Below are 15,895 nucleotides of genomic sequence, written 5' to 3' on the forward strand. Positions count from 1 at the left end.
CTGTGGAATGTGGGATCTTCCCGGACCAGGGCTCAAACCCATGCCCCCTGCATTGGCAGGCGGATTCTTAACCACTGCTCCACCAGGGGAGCGGGTTTTTTGTTGTTGTTGTTGAGTTGTTTGTATATTTTGGAAATTAAGCCCTTGTTGGTCACATTATTTGCAAATATTTTTTCCCATTCTGTAGGTTGTCTTTTTGTTTTGTTTATGATTTCCTTTGCTGTGCAAAACCTTGTAAGTTTGATTAGATCCCATTTGTTTGTTTGTGTTTTTATTTCTATTGCCTTGGGAGACTGACCTAAGAAAACATTGGTATGATTTATGTCAGAGAATGTTCTGCCTATGATCTCTTCTAGGACTTTTATGATTTCATGTCTTATGTTTAAGTTTTTAAGCCATTTTGAGTTTATTTTTGTATATGGTATGAGGGTGTGTCTAACTTCATTGATTTACATGCAGCTGTCCAACTTTCCCAGCATCACTTGCTGAAGAGACTGTCTTTTCCCCATACTCAATACACTTAGAAATGGTTTCTCCTCCTTGTGAACACGTCCCACTAATGTTTCTGCCACTCTCATGCATTCAGTCAGCAAATACTCATTGAGCACCTACTGTGTTAGGCATGGTGTTAGATAGAGAAATGAACAGTCCTTACTTGTTCTTTGCCCTTGTGGACTTTATTTTCTAGTAGGAGAATAAAGCATCAAACACATAAATGCATATATTGTAACACGATTTTACATGTTACAATATATGCCTTTATTTGTGTGGCAAGCTCCATGAAGAAGTTGAGGGTACCTGGAGAGGATGTGAAGGGGAACCTGATTATGGCAAATTGCATCATGGTCTCAAGTGTTTTACCTCTCCATTTGTTTTCAACCTTGTCGTTTCTTCCATAACAGCAGAGTATATTTCCATGTCCCCATTGACTTTTGCCTTGGCCATGTGACTTGCTTTGGCCAGTAGGATACAGTGGAGGTAACAGTGAGCTAATTGCAAGTGTAGATCTTGACAGGTCTTGGTGTGTTCCCACTTGCCCTCTTGTGCCCCTGCCATCACTTTGAGAAGAGGCCTCAGCTAGCCTGCTGGTCCCATGAGGAGGCTGAGAGACACATGGAGCAGAGCCACCCCAGCTGAGCTTCCCTAGCCAAGTGGAGCCTAGATTACTGACCCCTGAGCCCTGAAGATGAGTGAGAGGGCCCAGCTGAGATCAGCAGAGTTACCCAGCCAATCCCAACCAAGGTTGGCTGACCTCTAGCTAACCTACACACGTGTGAGTTCAAGAAATATTTATCACTGTAAGATTTTTGTGGGTATTTGTGAAGCAACATTGTTGTTTATAGCTAACTGGTACACTGACTTATTCTGAGCAGGCTATGGCAGGATGAGAAATGGCATCTCAGTGAAAACTAAGTGGGTGAAGGAGGAAGCTCGTTCCAGGCTGAGGTATGAGCAAAGGTCCTGAGGCAGGAAGGACATGAATACTTGAGACACTGAAAGAAATAGAGTTTCTGGGGTGCAGAGGCCTAAGGTAACCTTATAGAGAGATAAAGGTGACCAGGTGCAGTAGAAGAGCCCTAGTGAGGAAACATATACTACACACCTTCTTGCTCTCACATGGCACTAAGTAAAATTAATGTGCTGTAGTATTGTGAGTTTTTATGATGTTCCCAGATAAAATCTCCCTGGGGAAAGGGTCCATGATTTATTTATCTTTGTCTCCTCTCACTCTGCCAGAGCAATACCCCACAGTCAATGTCCAGTACGGGAGGGGAATGATGTTCAGCTAATGAGAGAGGTGCTGAAAGAACAGCTCCCTGGCATCTCCTGAACTTTGGACAATGACGACAATTTTTCTTCCTTGGCAATTAGCTCACTTACAATAGTGCTGTTTGAAATGGGAGGCCCCTTCCTTCACCCATCACTCTGTATTTCCACACTGAGCTTTTTGTTCCCTTGTGGCGTTTATCACTAGCTGACTTTATAGTTACAGAACTATTTTGTTTTGGTATGTGTCTCTTCCAATAGAGGGCAAGGATTTTGTCTTGGGCATGACTGTATCCTCAGTGCTTAGGACTCTGCCTGACACAGGTGTAGAGGCACACAAAATATTTGTTGAACAAATGTATGATCAGGTGCTGAAAGAGTTAATGCTAAAGAACCCTCAAAAAAGTACAACCCAGAAGTTAGCGTGTTATGTATCTGTTGGTTCAGTAAGAAAGTGGCACAGAGCTTTCTTTCATGGGATGGGGAGAATCCACGGGCAGAGAAAAAAGGGTGGTTAAGTCATTTATGATTTTTACTGGAATGGGGGGGAGAAACACAATTAGGTGACCAAAAACATGAGACTTAGGTGTACCAGCACCTCAATATCATAGCCCTTATATTTATAAAACACTTTTCATTTTATAAAGCCCCTTCCCTTACTAACCCAGTTAATTCTCCTCCCATCTCTAAAATAGACATAGTAGTGGATATGAATTATTATTTCCTTTTACAAATGGTTTGGTGAGATTTAATTATTTGCTGAGATGGAATTACCATTCTGTCTTCTAGTTTATCAGTCTTTCCATATAGCATGGTTGCCTTATAAGATGTCTTCAAGGGAAGGCAGGTGGGGCTGGACATGTTTTGAAGATCTGGACGCAGGTGAGTGTGCTTTAATTTCGCTGTGCCTGTGAAGCTCCGCAGGATTGGACTTCTGCCTGCATCTCCAGTTTCATTTCCTTCCTCTTCCTCCCTGGCTCCTGAACCCCAGCTACTTTCCCTACCTCGTCAAGGGCCTTCCTGATCCAGAGCCTTTTCACTGGCTGCGCCCTCTGCCCTGAACACATTTCAACACAATTTGACCTGGATAACTCTTCTGAACTGAGTATAAATGCCCCTTCTTTTTAAAGGGGCCTTGCTTTTTTATACTCCTCCGCTCCAACTTAGGTCCTTTTCAAAGCACCCTGTAATTTATACTTATTCATTTAGTATCTGTATCCCAAACTGGTCGAGATGATTGAGGGCAGGGTACCTATCTGTTTTGTTCATTACCTGACACTAAGCACATGTTACAGTTCCTGGTACATAGAAAGCATTCAGTCAATAGGCTCTGAGTGGCTAAAGGAATGGACATGCGGTGGGAGAGGGCCACTCCTCAGAGTTGGAGTCTATTCCTTAGCTTTTTAGCATAATGCCCTACAGTTAAGGGGTTATGGTATTGATCATCTATCTGTTGCTGCATAACAAGTCACTTCAACTTTAGATGGCTGAAAACAACAACCATTGCATTTGCTCACAGCGCTGTAGGACAGCAATTTGGGATACGTTCAGCTGGGTGGTCCTGCTGGTATCATCTGATTTAACTCATGGAGCTGCGACTACCTGGCAGCTGGACTAGGGCTGGAAGAGCCAGATCCTGGTGGTGCTGGATGTTGACTGGGCCACTCTCTCCTCGGGAGTTTTCATGCTCAAGGATGATGACAGTCTCAGGGAAGCAGGTAGGGTGGCCAGCCATTCTGTTTCGCCTGGGACTATCATGTTTTTAGCAATGAAAATCCCATATCCCAAGAAACTCCTGAGGCCTGGGAAAATCAGGATGGTTGGTCACCCTAACAGCAAGAAAGGAGTCGAAGTGACAACTAGGCTCAGAACTTCCACAGTGAGACTTCTGTTGCGTTCTATTAGCCAAAGCATGTCCCAAGGTCAGCCCAGATTCAAGGGGGTAGAGAAGTGGACCCCATATCTTGATGGGAAATGCAGCAAACACGTATTGCAAAGGAGAATGCATACAGGGATGGGAGGATCTTTGCAACCTACTACAGGTAAGGAAAGGAAGACCACGAACTCGGAAGTCAAAGTCAGGCTTTTTTGCTTATTGAAAAATCTGTACAAAGGAAGGAAATATTGGGAGAGCCATAATTAGCCACATGTTAAGTGACAACTCCACTTAAATGTCTCAATACATTACAGGCTTTCTTTTGTATACAACTTAAGACACTCCTCCTTTGGAAAAATGCCTTGGATTAGCAGATTAGGAGGGATGTTGAAATATTCAGGTAAAGGAGAGAAGACTTCTTGGCAATCAAGAGAAGGGGGCACAAATCTCCTAATCATATGTTAACAATATCAAAAAGGCTACTTCAAGGGTAGTATTGATAACCTGTTTGTCCAGCAAAATATGTGGGCTAACAAAACTTTACATTTATATAAGGCTTGCTATGTGCCAGACACTGCTCTAGTGTAGGTGATTTACATCGATCAACCCATTGAGTTTCCTGATGAGGAAACTGAGGCCCAAGGTCACCTAGGTAGTAAGTGGTGGAGTCGCGATTTGAACAGGCAGTCTGTCTCTTAACCTGCCTTCCCAGGAGCTACCATTTTGCTGAGAGTTTAACTTCCTTTTTCTAACTAGCGGTATGGAATGGTAATCTAAAGGTCTCTCTGATATGGAGGTTGCTCTTCCTCGATATAGAGGGCGGCGGGAGAGTTTGGCTCCGGAACAGAAGTCCGGGGCTTGGGTTCCCATCCGGGCTGGAATAGAGGTTCCTCTTACGCAGGCGCTGCGGTGTAGTCAGAACTCAGCCGGGGTCAGCAGCAGCTTAGGGCAGCCGGGGCGAGTCCCGACGGCTGTGGGAGCGGTCGTCATCCCCCCACCCGCGGACAAGGCCGTCCGGCTGGGCAAGGGGAGTTGGCGGCCGCGAGGTTCCGCAGGGCTTGGGTGGGGAGGAGGGGGTAGCGGAGGGACCCAGAGCTGGCCTGGAAAGCGCGAAACCCGCGAGGGCCCTGGTGCTGGAAGAGCCGACGCCCTGCGGCCCGCAGGTGGCCGAGTAGAACTTCTCAGACGTGCAATGGACCGGCCCTTAGAGAGGGAATCATCCCAGCGCATGCGCACCTTTAACAGATGGGCAAGCTGAGCCCTATCCCCTCTGAGAGCCCCGGGGAGAGCTTAGCTTACTTTTTCTTCTCTAAGCCTGGGTTCCTCATCGCTGAAATGGGATGAACAGTTCCCACCCGGCCATCCTTCGGTGAATACTGATTACGCTTTTACAAGGCACTGTGCTAAGTGCTACTTGATCACAAGATTATTGCAGGGAAATCAAATGAGATGATGAAAGTAAAAGCAATCGGCGTGCTTTTTAGCATGTTATAAATGTGAGCTCTTAGGAACTCGCATTTATGCTTGTTCTTCGTTTTTATTAAGAAAGAAGTCAAGCTTTGCTGCTTCCTGGCCTCAGGTCACCCCACTTTCCCTGGCCAGATTTCTTGCAAACGGATCCAATTAAGTCACTGGAAGAGTCGAGAAGAGGGTTGGCTCCCCGCAAGTAGATGACTGTGATCTTGCCCTTCTTATGCAATGTATCTTTACTCCTTCAAAGGGATTAAAGTGAGTTGGTAATTTGTAACTGCTCTAAGTATAATTCTCTGGCAGGCTCAGAATATATTTCAGTCTCCTAATTGATTTGGGAGGTTGAACACTGTTGATGTTGAAATGGAACTTTTGGTTGCCGATTCCCTTTCCCCTCTTGGTTGATAAAAACTCACAAATAGGAGAGACACCCTTGGCATTCTCTTTGCTTCCTTTTTTCATTCACAAGGCTCAGTGTTCCATTTGTATGTAGTATAATATTTATTTTCTACTAGTTTAAAACATGTTGATACAACAACTAGCTTGGACAAGGCATTGTGCCAAGCCCTCAAGACATGAGAAAATGGTTTTGAAATGTGCCCTGCTCTCAAGGAGCTTGCAGGATTGACGGGGAAGAATGTAGGGGGGGATCTCATACAAGTAGAGTTAAATTACGCCTAAATGGGGGTTTCACAGACAACCTCCATTATTTTATTAAAGCCAGTGTTGTGTCTATGTCACTTGTGGTTGGCATATCTTTCCATGAACGCTGTTTAGAGCCAAAGTTACATGCTTTCCCAGGCCCTTAGTTATCGTGAAACAGAATTTAAGTGCTTTATCTGCTCCTGGTCCAATATCCCTCATCACAGACACGCCCCTGATCCTGGGAACATATTCTCAGAGGATCTGTGTGAGGCACATAAAAGGAGAATTTCTGAAGCTTAATTTTGCTTCCTGTGTTAGTGCCGTGGCTTTGGGATTTGCTGCCCTGTCCCATGAATGTGCATTCCTGACTCTTAGGCTCTCTTATTTTTATTTCAAGGTACAGCTATCACACCTGTACCTAACCATCTGTATCATATTGATGTTCCCTTTCTTCAAACTGTAGCATTCATAGTCCTCTGCTCTGATCTTGACATTTACTAACACTTTGCATTGTTATTAACTTTCATTGTAAATTGTGAGTTATTGAGCAGGGATTCCGGGACAATGTACAGTAGATGAAAAAGCATAGATTTGGAGATGAACAGATTTGAGTTTGAATTCTGGTCCCGCTGCTTATTGGCTATGTGACTGAAAATTTGGGAACCTCGATTTCTTCAGCTATCACACATAAAAGCTATCTTCTGCAGGATTGTTACTCATAGGCATGTAGTGAGAATTAAATAAGATAATTATTAAGATGGGAAGTACCCTTCTCTCCTTAAGCCCTGTACAATGTTTGTATCTATAGGTTCTACTTAATACTAGGTAAATGAATGAGGGTCTGTCACATCCAGTTAAATTATGAGTGTGGACTAAAGTTTTCTTCTTTCACCTGGAATCATAAAATTTTAGGATACACGTCTTGAGATTCTCAGCCCGATGTTCTGCCCACTATTTGGTGTAATCCACAATGAGTATTTCTTTAACACCTATTAAGTTCAAAGCACTGTCTCTTCAAAGAAATAGGAGACGAGGCAGGGTTCCCGTTCTCAAGGAGTTGCTGTCATTCTGGAAACTAGGGAGATTTATTTCTTATCTGTCTCACCTCTAGCCCAACAACACAGCTTCTGAAAACTGGAGTTCTCTAGGGTATGGTCCAGGTCATCTTTTCACGTTATATGCTCCTTGGGCGAACTCACTCACCTCCATGGCTTTAAATACCTGCTACGTGCCAGAGACTTCTAAATTTACACCTAGAGTCTAGACTTTTCTTTTAAACTTCAAACCCATACATCCAACTGTCTACTTAACTAATGTACTTATTCCACAACTACTTCAAGTGAAATTTATCTGCAACAGGCCTCCTTCTCCTCCAGACCTGCTCTCCTTCCAGTGTTCCCCATCTTCATTGAGTGACCAAAGCCAGGGACCCAGGAATCATCCTTGGGATCTCTTGTCTCTCATATATCCCTGCCCACATCCAATAAATTACTAAATCATACACATTCTACCTTCAAAATGTAACTGGAATCCCCCCAATTCTGTCTCTGCTGACTAACACCAAAGTTCAAGCCACTGTCATGTGCCCACTCTTGTTGTCACGTGGAAAATGGACTAGAAGGAAGGAGTTGTAACGGCTGTCTCTCAACTCCTTCCTCTAATCCGTTTCCATGTGACAAGAGTGATCTTTTTAAGTACAGAGCTGGTTGGGCCATTTCTCTGCCTAAAATCCCCCAATACATTTGCTGACAGACAGGTTTCAAGTCATTCCCAAGCCCTCTGAGAGGCCACAGACTTTGCCTCTGCTGATTCTGTAACCCCAGCTCCTACCACTGACCACCCAGTTGCCTCCTTCCAGCCATACCAACCTTCTCCTTGTGCATTGATGGTCACTTTTTTAGGGAAGCCTTCCCTGCCCCCCACTATTTAGATGAGGTTCTCTTATTATGCCTCCTTATAAAACCATGACTTTTTTTTTTTGGTTCTACTTACCTTAATTGTAATTATATAGTACTAATTTGCATGAGTATTTGGTTATTGATTTGCCCATTAGTCTGCAAGCTCCTTGAGGACAGATGCCACGTTGCCTCAGCACCTGACACTGTGCCTAGCATACACAGATGCCTAATGAATAATGGTTGAGAAAATGCAAGCAGTAACATAGCTTATGTCAGGTACCAAAGAAAAGCTTAAGACAATGAGTGTGATGAAAAGTCAGAAAAAAAAAAAATCACTGGAACCTGGGGTGGGTGAGACGAGTTATTTCTTAAAGAAAAACAGAAGACTCTTTTCTATGAGTTCTGAATATTCAGGGGACAAATTGTGTACCAGTTTGACAGAAGAAGAATTTCGTGTAAGGTAGCAATTTGAAATAAAGGTGGAGAAGTAAATTGAGGCCATCTTGTGGACGGATCTGGGTGCCAGGCTAAGGAATGTAAACTCTATTCTATAGACGATAGGAAGCCATTGATAGTTTCTGAGCCTGAGTGGTAACATTTTCAAATCTGTGGCGTGAGAAATGTATCTTTGTGTACTCTTAGTTGCCAGCAAGAGAAACCCATCCCAAACAGGCAGAGCTTGATCCAACAGCTCAAATGATGTAACTGGTTTCTTCCTGAATCTCTCTGCTCTGCATCCTTTGGGATGGAGAGCATCTCCCTTCTCTGCCAGGCTTTCCCTCACGGTGATAGGATGGATGCAGCAGCTCCAGGATCATGTCTTTCAAGGCTGAAATCTACGAAAAAGAGATGGTCAGCTTTTCTAGATTTCCTGTGGCTCTAATAACAATCCTGGGATTGCAGCTACATAGCTGGGATAGACTGGTTTATTTCCTGTGCACCTCTCAGGACCAATATTTGTTACTAGAAGGATGCAGTGTGCCAAGTGGCTTAGGCCTAGTTCAAATTCACAGCCCTCCTTTTCTAGCTCATGGTGAAATCAGCAAAATTTGCCGCCCAACATGTCTCTTTGGTATGCAGATTATTTTGAGCGGAAAGCAATCAATGTCCAAAAGACCCAAGAAGAAGCTTTGACCTTTCCCTAACTGCCTAAAGGATGTAGATAGAGGACCTGTTCCAGGAAGGGAGCATCACCATAGATCACTGAAGTATGAACGAGGTGTGGAGACAGGGAAGAACCTAGCAAAGTCTGTTATAATTCCCTCTCTGTGTCCCATTGTCTCTGCATGGCCCAGCAAACATTTACCAAACACGTGCTTTTCCACTCCATGTCCATTTCCTTCCCCTTTGAGGTCCCAAACTACCACCTCCAACATCCTCTTTTCTCTTTAGCTGAAGATGGTATTTGAGGTGAGGGTTTCAGCCATTTTGGTGAGTTGCTCAGTTCTCCTGGGTCTCTCCCATGTATACATATTATTAAACTTTTGTTCGATTTTCGCCCATTAGTCTGTCTCATGTCAGTTTAATTCTCAGACCAGCCAGAAGAACCTAGAAGGGTAGAGGGAAGTTCCCTCCCCAGCACCACATTGAATGAGAGCAGGGGAGGAGCAAATTTCCAAACGAAAACAGGACTGCTGCTGGAAGCGGGATACTTGCAGGCTGCACCCCACGTCAATAAATGTCCATAACAGGAGGGAAGGTCAGCCTGGCAATGTAGAGACTAGAGTGGAGCAGAGAGAGACCACTGCTGGGGGGTTGTTCATCATTCTGTTTCCTGCAGTGGCCTGAGAACATTGAACTTGGCCATTCAGTTCTTTGCAACCATCACTGCACCTCTTACAATGCTCTGCTTGCCGAAGGTCCCCATAGGGCAACTGAATTGTCTCTGTAGGAGTAAATCAGAAGGGGAAGAAGGATTTATGATGGATAAAAGGTGTGTAGGAGGTCATACACTCATCTCATTGTCCGTAAATCGGTCACATTCTACCATTTAAGAAGACCCTTCTTTTTTCACTTTGTTAGCTGTTGCATTGGTGTGTTTGGGAGGGAAGGCTGCTAACTTGGCAGGATCGTTAATCTAGCTAGGTTAATGGTGATGTAATTCTTCCTGAATTTGTTGTTATGAAAAAAATGGGTTAAAAAAAGACTGGATTCTTTTTTGGTTTTCTCCTGATTTTTATTTATTGCACAAGTAATATCACAACAACAATAAATGAAGGAAAAAAGGAGGAAAATAGTACTACTTAAATGCCTTTTTAAAGAGACAGACAACCCTTGGCAGATGTGTAAATATTGTCTTCAATTTATCTTGTATCCTCTAAATGTTGGCTTGTCAAAAAAAAAAAAGAAAAAAAAAAAGAAAGGGCTTCCCTGGTGTAGCAGTTGTTAAGAACCCACCTGCCAATGCAGGGGACACGGGTTTGATCCCTGGTCCAGGAAGATCCTACATGCTGTGGAGCAACTAAGCCCGTGCGCTGCAACTACTGAGGCTGCGAGCCACAACTACTGAAGCCCGTGAGCCTAGAGCCCATGGTCCGCAACAAGAGAAGCCACCGCAATGAGAAGCCCGCGCACTGCAACCAAGAGTAGCTCCTGCTCACTGAAAATAGAGAAAGCCCGCGCGCAGCCAAATATGAATAAATAAATTTATATATATTAAAAAAGCTTCATTCTGTTATAGGACTAGAGGCATGTTAGTACAAAGTACAGCAAAGCTCTGTTGAATTTTTTAAATAAGTATTGGCTAGATAAGAAAAAATTTAAGATGGCAGAGCTTGAGGAAAGTGGAACTAGAGAAGGAATCTGTCTGTTTATTTAGCTTTTGCGTAGTCATTTCTTCTACTGTGTAGTCTCTTATGCGAAGGAAATGCAGCTTCTAAACCATCTTCTGTCTTCTGGTGTAATCCCTTGAGAGATGGCTGGGTCATTGAGTTTTCAACTTTCTGAAAACCCCACAGAACCAAGAGAGCATTAAATATGTATTTGAGAACAAGGGTGATGAATCTTTTTGTTGTGACCTTGGCTGAGAGGGCTGGTGTGATATTGTGATTTATAATGAGAATATATATTTGGTCTTTCTGGCATAGAGCTCCTAAAACTTTTGGAATTTCCTAAGTGATGAGAGCTTAGAGGTGTCTTTTGTTATGTTAATGAAGGGACCTCTAGACCCCCACCTAAGGCTGGGAGGCTGATTCCCAGAAGACCCAAATATATGATTAGGGGGTTGGAATTTTCAATCCCATCCACTGCACTCCAGGAGGGGAGAGGGGCTGAAAGATGAATCAATTACCAGTGGCCATTGATTTAATCAATCATGACTCAATGAAAGCTCCATAAAAACCCCAAAGGACAGTGTTCTTTGGAGAACACTGGAGAGCCGAACGCTTGAGATCTGGGGAGAGTGGCGCGCCTGGAGAGGGCATGGAAATGCTGTGCCCTTTCTCCATACTTTGCCCTATGCATCTCTTCCATCTAGCTGTTCCTGAGTTATATTCTTTGATAATAAACCAGTGATCTAATGAGTAAGATGTTTCTCTGTTTTTCGAGCCACTCTAGCAAACTAATTGAAGTCCAAGGAAGAGGTGGTTGGAACCTCCAATCTGTAGCCAGTTGGTCAGAAGCACGGGTAATACTCTGGGCTTGCAACTGGCGTCTGAAGTTGGGGGTGGGGTGACAGTCTTATAGGACTGAGACCTGAACCCGTGGGATCTGATGCTTTTTCTGGGTAGTGTCAGAATTGAGTTGAATTCTCCAACACCCTGCTGGTATCTACAAATTGCTCATTGGTATGGGGAACACCGCCTCCCCACATTTGCATTGATCTCAGAACACCAAAAGAGCTGGTGTGGGACTACCTCGTGGTCAGATTGTCATCTGATGGATTGACCTACTTTGATACAGGATTTTTTTCCTCCAGCATTTTGAAGTTTTTGGTTTTTTAACAATTAATGACCCATCTATTAATTTAATGTGATCGAGACCATTCAATGCTACCATTTTCAGACCATAACTGAAAGGGCATAGCTTTTCCAAACGTGTGTGGAAGACTAGTATTTGCTAAGCCTCTGGACATCAGTACCATCTGACAGATATGTAGGTGGTAAATTGAATGAATAGGATCTATCATGTGTTGGAAAGTGGTTTCTGTAAATAGGAAATTAATGCAATGTTACCCACAGTGAGTCAGATCTGAAGCAGTGGCGTTCAAAACCTCTGACTCCCACTCAGGTATTTGAAAGACTAAGTCAGCCATTTCTTAACCCTTCTCAAAATGTCAGGTACTAGAATAGGACAGATGGTGACCCTGAAGCATTATCTGTCTCCTTTGGGTTCATTTGCATAATACACACACAAGCCAGTACAATCAACGTTTATCAGCTCATGCCCGTCAAAAATTAATGGGGCCATTTCCTAAATGCTTCTGTGGAGGGGGCGTTTTCCTGTCTCTCTGACACAGAGCCTCCAGGCAGCCAGTTCTCTCTCTCCTCCTGTCCCCACCAAGCTGCTCTCACCTTCCCTACTGGCCAGGCAGACAGAAACCCTGGGCCTGCTGCCCCCCATCCTTGCCCTCCCTCACCCATTTCAACAGCCCGTTCACTTCAGTTGGGTGCTCCCTCCAATGAACTATGTCCTTCCTCCCTTTCAGAGCTTAGTTTTCAGGAAAATTGAAAAATCGCCACCATCATATGGTAGTTTTAAGGCACTCTTTTTTACGATGATTTTAAAAAAATACACATTTAACCTCATAAATAATGATGTAATCAATTATTCAGTACAAGTGCACAAAACCTTACTTTTCCTTTAAATCAGGGAAGTTCTCTACTTCTGTGGATGCCCTGGTGGGTGTAGACCACCGTGAACGGCACCACTCTCTCTCTGCCTCCTAATCGCACTGCGTTTCCTTTTGTCTTTGCTCTTCGGGGAAGTGGGGCTCTGACTGAAGCTCTCTCCTGGCCTCTGCTGTGCCTCCCAGCCTCTTCCAGCCTCCCAGCACTGCACACAGCCCTTAGCAAGTTCGTCCTTGTTCTGGGTTGGAGGTGGGTAATTCTTCCCCACAGTGCGCTCTTTGTCAGCCCTGAGCATCTGAAGTGAAAACGTTGTTGGCAGGAGTAGATGTGCTGCTGTACACCCAGCCCTGCTCATCCTCATTAGCTGTCTTCCTTCAAGGCAGAGCACCAGGGCAGCGCAAGTGCTAAGAAGCCGGATGTTCACTGACTTAACTCTTCCTAAGCAGCAGCTGATTCCTTCTTTCCTCCTGCGCATCTCTTGAACCCAGTTTAAGAAAAGAACATTCCTTTGGTGCCTTGGCCAGGAATGTGGTAAATCTGTTGAGGCAGAGCCATTTATCAAATCCCTTCTGTGATGCAGAAGGCATTACTATGGCTCTTTGCTATGTCTTTTAATCCTCTTATCAATTCTGGGAGGCAGGGGTGGAGTCAGAAAGACCCGGGTTTGAATGCTGGTGCAGCCAGTCACCAGCTGTGTGTCCTGAAGTAACTCAAATGACGTCTCTGAGTTTTATTTCCCCATTTGTAGAATGAAGACAATAATCCCCCCTCCATAGGGTTATTGTGAGGCTTAAGCAGGATTGTTGATGTAAAGCCCTTAACGCAATGGCTTGGCTTGTAATAGTGCTTAAAAAAGGCTAGCTATTATCATGGAGAGGTTGAACTTGGACAGGTCACTTGACTTATCCAAGATTATACACCTGGTTCATGGTGGAACTGAGCCATGAATTCAAATCATTTGAATCTATTTCCCTTTCTTCCTCGCGTCCTTTATTAGAAAGGATGCTATGTTCGTGCCAGAGCACTGTGAAAAAAAAAAAAAAAAAGGAGCTCCTGGGTACTTTGGCAGTGTACCATGCAATTAAACTCCAAGGCTAATAATAAAAAATTATAATACGACAGCTAATATCTATTGAGTACCCAGTGTATGGTAGGAGCGTGCAAGGCAATTGGCATGCATTCTGTAGTCTTTTTAACAGTGTTCTCCAAAATTTAGTCATTTGTGTCCTATCTTCACAATTTTTGCCATTTCTGTATACCACCTATACTTAATATTACTTAATTTTCTTTAAAATTGACTCACATTATTTCTTAAATAAGTGTATTTCAAAAGAAAATTGGTCACTCCTGTAAATAGCCAGTATCATTTACAATGAATAGAGGATGATCAGGAAGATAGATACAATTAAAACAAAGCCCTGTTGTCCAGTTCCAGCTGGATAATCCTCTGGACCTGAGGCCTGTTCTCTGTTAAAAGGGGAGATTAGCAAGTGTTAAGAGGCCTTTAAGACATACTAGATCCGAACAGGTATTTCTTCTGGCCATAACTGGAACAACTCAAAAAGAACTGGGAACAGAATAACATTCTCACTCGTGATTCCCTGTTCTTTAATGCCCTGTCAACATACCACCTAATAATCTCAGTGTCCCCACTTCCTGCTGAGGGAAGCACTGCCATGTGACAAGCTCGCAGGGAATTGTCATCACCCCATTTTACAGATGACGACTGAGGCTCAAAGAGCTCCCATCATTTACCGAAGGTCAGACAGCTAACAAGTGGTAAAACGTAGGGTTAGAACCCAGGTCTTTCTTGAGAAAACATGAGAGAAATATGTCAAACTTCAATAGGCTTGATGACCCGGCACGCCCAGGAGCAGCAGAGTGCTTGCTTGAGTTTACAGTTTCAATTCCTGGCCATCCATCTCATGGAGTTGCGGAGCTCCTCAGCAGCCTGAGAAACCCTGACCCCCTTGGGGAGGAGGGTGGTCCAGCTGCCCGGAACTGGGCCAGAGGGCATCCTTGAAGTTGGTGGCCATGCTCCCGCTGCAGTCCCCCATGTGATGTTGAGCTGTGGCAGTGCGTGCAGCTGCCTCCCTGCAGGAAGCACTCCTGGCTGGCCTGTTGGGGGACATGGGGGCGGTAAGAAGGTGTCAGGACCTGCAGCTGTCCTAGGCAGCCGGGGCCATCGACCGGAGTGGCATTCTGCCCTCCCGTAGAGCATCTCCACACACGGCAGTGGAGGCAGAGGAGGACCTTGAGTGCAAACCCCAATTACCCCATTAAATCACTTAGCACGGTAAGCTTGGGGAAATACTTAATCTTTTCGCACCTCGGTTTTCTAACCTGAGAAATAAGGATGATGCCAATACCCCCTTGTAGGGCTGTTGCTAGGATGGAATGAGCTGAAGTTTGAATATCTAGCAGCTCCTGGCTGCTCACTACGTGATGGTTTTTTCGTTTCCCTCTTCCTCCCCAGTGTGGCGCATATGTGCTACCTTAAATCCTCCTTCCCTTCCCAGCCCCACCCTCCCTAAACTTATATAACCTGGAGGACATAGATCGAGACCAGTATACGTTTGGGTTTGGTGATGGAAATATCGTATCCTTCACGTGTTAGGAGAGCCTTGACCATTGGTAGGTGCTCATCTTCTCCAACAATTGTGGATCGTAGCCTGCTGAGGGTTGTTCTGCTTTTTTCTTTAAGAAACCTTTGGGGCGAATTCCCTGGCTGTCCAGAGGTTAGGACTTGGTGCTTTCACTGCCGAGGCCCTGGGTTCAATCCCTGGTCTGGGAACTAAGATCCCACAAGTCGCGTGGCATGGCGAAAAAACAAAAAAACAAAAAAAAACGGGGTGGGGGCTTTCTGCCCATTGTCATTCCAACAAGAGAAAACATCATGGCATCGGATACTTGCTGAGGCCACCGTTCTGTCCTGTATGGCGTTCTGTCTCTTTCTGCCCGTGTTTGTCAGGCCAGCTTTCCCGGACTTTGGAATGTCAGAGTAGGTTGACTCTAGGAACTGCCAGAGTCACCCCCAGCCTTCTGTGTTCTGCCTGCTGGTGCAGGAAGGGATTCCGACAGAGAGGAAGCAGTTATTTTTTATGACACCATCCTCAAAAGGATATGGTGGTATGGCCAAAACCTGGTGTCTCCCTCAGTGGCCTATCATGAGTCTGTCTAATGTGCATTTTTTTTTAACTTCTATTTTTATTTATTTATTATTATTATTTTCTTTTGTGGTACGCGGGCCTCTCACTGTCGTGGCCTCTCCCGTTGCAGAGCACAGGCTCCGGACGCACAGGCTCAGCGGCCATGGCTCATGGGCCCAGCCGCTCTGCGGCATGTGGGATCCTCCCGGACTGGGGCACGAACCCGCGTCCCCTGCATCGGCAGGCGGACTCTCAACCACTGCGCCACCAGCGAAGCCCCAATGTGAATTTATAGCAGCCCTT

The sequence above is a fragment of the Delphinapterus leucas genome, chromosome 1 (genome assembly GCF_059928025.1).
Source record: "Delphinapterus leucas isolate spDelLeu-1000000601 "Yukka" chromosome 1, BTC_Dleu_Yukka2, whole genome shotgun sequence".
In the NCBI taxonomy this organism is placed as follows: domain Eukaryota; kingdom Metazoa; phylum Chordata; class Mammalia; order Artiodactyla; family Monodontidae; genus Delphinapterus; species Delphinapterus leucas.